Here is a 6000-nt window from a genome sequence, read left to right on the forward strand (position 1 = left end):
TGTCATCGTCAGCTTCTATGAAGGGTACGATGGCATCACTTACGGTGCTTGCATTGTCTTCCCCATGTACTACGATCTCTTGCCTATCCCACTCGAATTTGACCATCTGATGTAATGTGGAAGGCACTGCTTTGGCGGTGTGGATCCAGGGTCGCCCCAACAGAAGACTATATGACACTGCCACGTCCAACACTTGAAACTCCATGGTGAACTCGACCGAACCAATTGTTAATTCAAGTATGATGTCACCCATTATGTCTGTACCACCTCCATCAAACCCTCGAACATAGATATTGTTCTTGTGAATTCTGTCACCATCGACCTTCAGTTTGTTCAATATGGTCAAAGGACAAATATTGGCACTGGACCCATTATCAATCAGTACTCGAGTGACTACCGAGTCTTCACACTTCACGGTCAAATAGAGGGCTCTGTTATGTTCTGTACCCTCCATGGGTAACTCATCGTCTGAAAAAGTGACCCTGTTGACCTTGAAAATCTTGTTTGCTATTTTCTCCAGATGGTTCACAGAGATCTTATACGGAACGTGGGCTTCGTTCAGGATTTTCATCAATACCCGGCGGTGCTCGTCTGAATTGATCAACAAGGATAACAATGAGATCTGTACCGGGGTCTTCCTCAACTGCTCCATAATGGAGTAATCTTGCGCCTTCATTTTCTTTAAAAATTCTTCTGCCTCTTCCTCGGTAACTGGATTCTTCGTTGCTACTAGATTGGCCCTTCTTAACTCTGCGGGAGCAAAACACCTTCCCGAACGAGTTAGACCTTGGGCTTCACACACTTCTCTTTTGACTTCTTTCCCTTTGTAAATCACCGTCACCAGTTCATAATTTCAAGGAACAACCTTGTTGTTGATCACTGGAAGCTGAGTTACCGGTTTTATAATAACAGGCTCTGTGCGAGCACCCTTCACGACTACAACAGGTTTTCTTGCGACCCCCGGCACTACCATTTTAACTTTCTCTAGTTTCACTGCAACGATGCTTGACGACCCTCACTCGGCTACCACCGCTGGCTTATCATCTACCCCTCTCAACTGGACCACTGATTTCCCACTGGTTACTTTTTCCTTTGAGCTGATTTCGCTGGAACGGATCATCATTACCATCTGTGAGGGCTTCCTGGGCTCCCCCTATTTGTGTATCAACTCAATCATGTGTGTCTCATGGTGAGCTGGCAGTGGATTCTGATTAATATTTGGTGCTTCTAGGGCTTGAACCTCGATCCGATGAGTATCGATAAGCTCTTGCACAGCTGTTTTTAGTTTCCAACACTTCTCTGTATCATGCCCACGTGCCCCTGAACAGTACTCACAACTCACCGAGTGGTCAAGATTTCTAGGGGAGGATTTGGCATTTTAGGCTCAATTGGATTCAACATGCCCAACTGCCTCAACCTGTGGAAAAGACTGGTATAAGATTCCCCCTATGGAGTGAAAGTCTTTTTCTTCTGTGACGTCTCATTCTTGAGGGCTTGGTTTGGTCGAAAACCTGTCCCGGGGGTATTTCTGTAGGCCATTGGGGGTAGATATGTGTTTTGTGGAGCTAGGTATGGATTTTGTAGAGCCGGCGCACGCCATTGCGTGTGTGCCAGAGTTTGGGTATAGGTTTGTGCATGATGGACGGAAAAATGGGGATCTGGCGGTGGGTAGTAATGTTGTGGAGGGTTATATAGAGTATGGGGGTAATTTTGGTGGTAGGGTCGTGATTGGCTATAGTAGGGTGACGGGCCTCTAGATCCGAACCAGGCCCCGGACTCAACAGTCGTGACATCTTTTTTTTTTTTCCGAGCACACCCCCAGTGCCGCTTTGAATGGCCTGGGTGGTGGCCTTGATCGCTGAATAACTCATGATTTTGTTGGACTTAAGCCCTTCCTCGACCATGCCTCCCATTTTTACAACCTCATTAAAAGATTTGCCAATTGCGGACACCAGATGACCGAAGTAGGTCGGCTCCAAAGCCTGCAAAAAGTAATCAACCATCTCGTTCTCCTTCATTGGGGGATCCACCCTTGCTGCTTGCTCCCTCCACCGGAAACCATATTCTCTAAATATTTCACTGTGCTTCTTCTCTAGTTTAGTCAAAGATAGTCGGTCTGGAATGATCTCAAGATTATACTAAAAGTGACAAGCGAATGCATGTGCCAGATCATCCCATGTGTACCATCTTCCGTGATCTTGGCGGGTGTACCACTCCAATGCTGCTCCTCTCAAACTCTGACTGAAGTAAGCCATTAGCAATTCATCCTTTCCTCCGGCTTCCCTCATCTTACTGCAAAAACCTCTCAGATGAGCCACAGGATCACCGTGTCCATTGTACAAGTCGAATTTGTGCATTTTGAACCCTGCCGGTAGTTGTACATTTGGGAATAAACATAGATCTTTGTAAGCCACGCTTACCTTACCTCCTAGCCCTCTCATATCCCTGAAGTATTGTTCTATGCTTTTCATTTTTCTGAACATCTCTTCCTGTTCAGGATTTCTGGCCAGTTTTTCTGCTTTCCCTGGTAGGTCAGAATGTGGATCATGTGGATAGGCTTCAGGCGCTTTGAAGGTAAGATCCGGGGGATAATACTGGTTATCCTGCGCTTGGAACACAGGTTCACTCAGGGATTTATGGAGTGCAGCTGGTGGAGATGCCACAAAGATAGGGGTGGTTGGCGGATGAGGGTATGGAATTGATTTTGGTGGTGGAGCTTGTGGCGTATGAGAAGTAGTGCCATGGTAGTGCTGATAAATGGGAAAACCTGGATCGGTGGTGGGATGATCTTGAGACTGAGCTAATAGTGGGGAAAAAGAAGGGTTAGCAGGGTAAGCTGGCGGTGATTGCCCTTTGGACCAGGCCTGGTACATTTCGGCCATCTGATGCTTAAGCTTGAGCATCTCCTCTTTCATTTTATAAACGTCCACCTCCTCTACCTCAACACTAGTGTCGACATCTGGGATAGACATGATTTCCGGTATTGGTCCCTTTGATCTGGTTTGGTAATGATAATGTGCCAGTATCCTCTAAACAAACTAACTGCTTGAATTCTCTGGAAATCAACAAACTTGTTAGTTTTTAGAGTTTAACACATATGCAATTACACGTTGGGATACAATGCACCTAGGTAATTAACCCTTTCTATCATGCATTTGCTTCGGTTGCGTGCGTCATTCCGGCCTCTCATAATTGTGCCCCTTTTTAAGCTTCCTTTATTCTATCCTTCTTTATTTATTTTTCATTTTCCCCTTTTTTTCTTTTTTAGTGGTGGTCGAATCCTATAGAGATTGCCTACGTATCATGTCCCCGCATAAATCAGACCGTGCGTAGTTCTGCCCCATATAAGTGCAAAAGCAAAGAGACAATTTTTGGAAATTTTCGATTTTTCATTAATAAACATTCTATTACAAATCAGACACTTGTGGAAAGGAAAATAACAACCTCGAAACCAAACCAAGTACGAACTTAATGACTTCGGACAGACTCTGATGCGAAGGAAAAAATAGACTCTAACAGACAACAGACTCTAAGAAAAGGAAAATGCAGATTCGAACTATGAACACATTAAAGTTTTAAATTTGGGTGCCCGCAAGGCGTCATTCGGCCTCGCCGCGGGTCTAGGTGTAAGGTCCCTTTCCAGCTGTTCCAATTCATACATGATTTGCTTCACAAATATCATCACCGCCAAGAAGAAAGTAGTGCGGGTCATGCTTTCACACACCCGGCATTTCCTGGTAATAGCATGAGTAATAGTCAGAATCTTGTCCCTGGTTCGGTCTTTCTCTAGGAGTAGGCGTTCTATCTGATCCCCTCTAGCCTTCAAAACCCGAGAATCATGCAGATGTTGTTTCCGTTCTGTTGTATTTCATCTTCCATCGAGGCCATTAGATTATAGCAGTGTTTACTTTCAGTTTCAAAAGCCTTGGCTTGTTTAGTCGCCTTGCTCTCTAGGGTGGTCACCTTCCCTTTTAGACTGGCAACGGTCTTTTCATAATCTTTCCTCGCTTGTTGTAAGTACTGTGTGCGCTCTTTTGTTCTTTTTGCCCATTGTGCCTGGAGCTGTGCTATGGTACCCTCAGATTTCTTCAAATCATTCCGGCGCTCACTGATTTCTTTTTTCAACCCTTTTATTAACCGCTCATCCGACCGACTCCTTTGTTGGTTGTTAGCATATATCCTTATTTGTCGGATTTGGGCTTTCAGCGCCTCATTTTCTTGGGCCAATTTGTTCTTTTCTCCCCGATCGGCATCAACTTGTAGACTATTTTCAAATTCCAGGTCTCTAATTTGTCGCTTCAGCTTGCCTATTTCTGCCCTGTAACTCTCTTCTTTAGCCAACCAATCCCACTGTTCTTGCGATGCCTCGACGAACTCTTGGAGATGGGGTCTCTTGGCTGGCCTCCCAAGCTCGATTTCTCTCTTATACCAAGCAAGGTATCCCGACGAAACTTCACCTTTGGACTGATCACGTACACACGTATTTGCCGTTAAGTATTGACACTCGCTCCAAATTTGTCGGACTGCTGCTTCAGGTAACTGTCCGTTGGGCCCGATATCGACTACTTGGCAACTAAGATCTTCATATTTCGGAACTATTTGGCATCTCCCCAACTGTCTCAATACTCGATATGGGGCATAGGGCTGAATACTCCTGAGTCCCATCAAAAGGAAATGGGGTCCAGTGGCTGGCATATATATGATTTTATACACAGTCAACCATCCAAATGTCCATTCTATTTGGCCCGCAGTGACAGAACAGAGGTGCGCTGTCCACTCTGTGACCCCTTCCGGCAAGCTGATTCCGTCAACCCTCGTAGGAAATTCCTCTATGCACGTTTTCTTCGTCGACCCATAACTCATAAATTGAGGGTGATGACATAGGTGCTCGATCATCCACATCTGCAGCAACGCGTTGCACCCCTCAAAAAAGTTCCCCCCGGCTTTACAGGCTGTGAGAGCGCGAAAGATTTCAGCTACTATCATGGGTGCGAGGGTGCTGTTGGCCTGAGTAAGTAAAGTGCTGACAACCCCAGATACTCGCATGTCAATGTTCCCGTCTTTTATAGGAAACACCAGGAGTCCCAAAAAGGCTACCATGAATGCAAAACACCTATGTTCTTCCCACTTAAGGCGGTTTCCCTTGCTACAGATTTTGTTTTCCGGTTTGTTGAACCCCCCTATATGACTATATCTGTTGTATATAAACCACAAAGTACAAAAACCAGTTGTCAAGTCTGGATTGTGGACCCCACTGCTTATTTTCAAAGAGTCTAGGAATCTGTGTACGGCTACGACCCTTGGAGCGATCAGATACTGGTGTCTCAGAGGAACCTTGGGACCCCCGATGTATCCGGCTATTTCTTCCAATGTTGGGGTAAGTTCAAAATCCGAGAAGTGAAATACGTTGTGAGCCGGGTCCCAGAATGCGACCAAGACCTTTATGATATCCCCCCTAGGATTAATCTTCAACAACCCAGTAAGGCCTCCCAGGTATAGATTGATTGTGTCGCGCCCTGATTCGCCCAAGTCATCCCACCACATGGGCAACTCCAAAGGGATCTTGTTCACAATTGTTACATGTAAATTCTGACTTGTGCTCATTCTGCACATTTATTAGGGTGGTTAAGTAAAAATCACGATTCAATTGTTACGTTTTTTTTCATTTAATATAAAACCCGGTTTTGCCTGTCACACCTCCTTTTTCCGTACCCGGGGGGCGCAGGGGGAGTTTTTTCCAATTAAAGGACAATCGAAACGGGATTGGTTTAATTATTTCAGAGTCGCCACTTTGGAAATTTAGGGTGTCCCAAGTCACCAATTTTAATCCCGAATCGAGGAAAAGAATGACTCTATATTACAGTCTGCGTACCAGAAATCCGGATAAGGAATTCTGTTAACCCGGGAGAAGGTGTTAGGCATTCCCGAGTTCCGTGGTTCTAGCACGGTCGCTCAACTGTTATATTCGGCTTATTTATCTGATTTTAAATACAATTATGA

The sequence above is a fragment of the Nicotiana sylvestris genome, chromosome 1 (genome assembly GCF_000393655.2).
Source record: "Nicotiana sylvestris chromosome 1, ASM39365v2, whole genome shotgun sequence".
Taxonomy (NCBI): domain Eukaryota; kingdom Viridiplantae; phylum Streptophyta; class Magnoliopsida; order Solanales; family Solanaceae; genus Nicotiana; species Nicotiana sylvestris.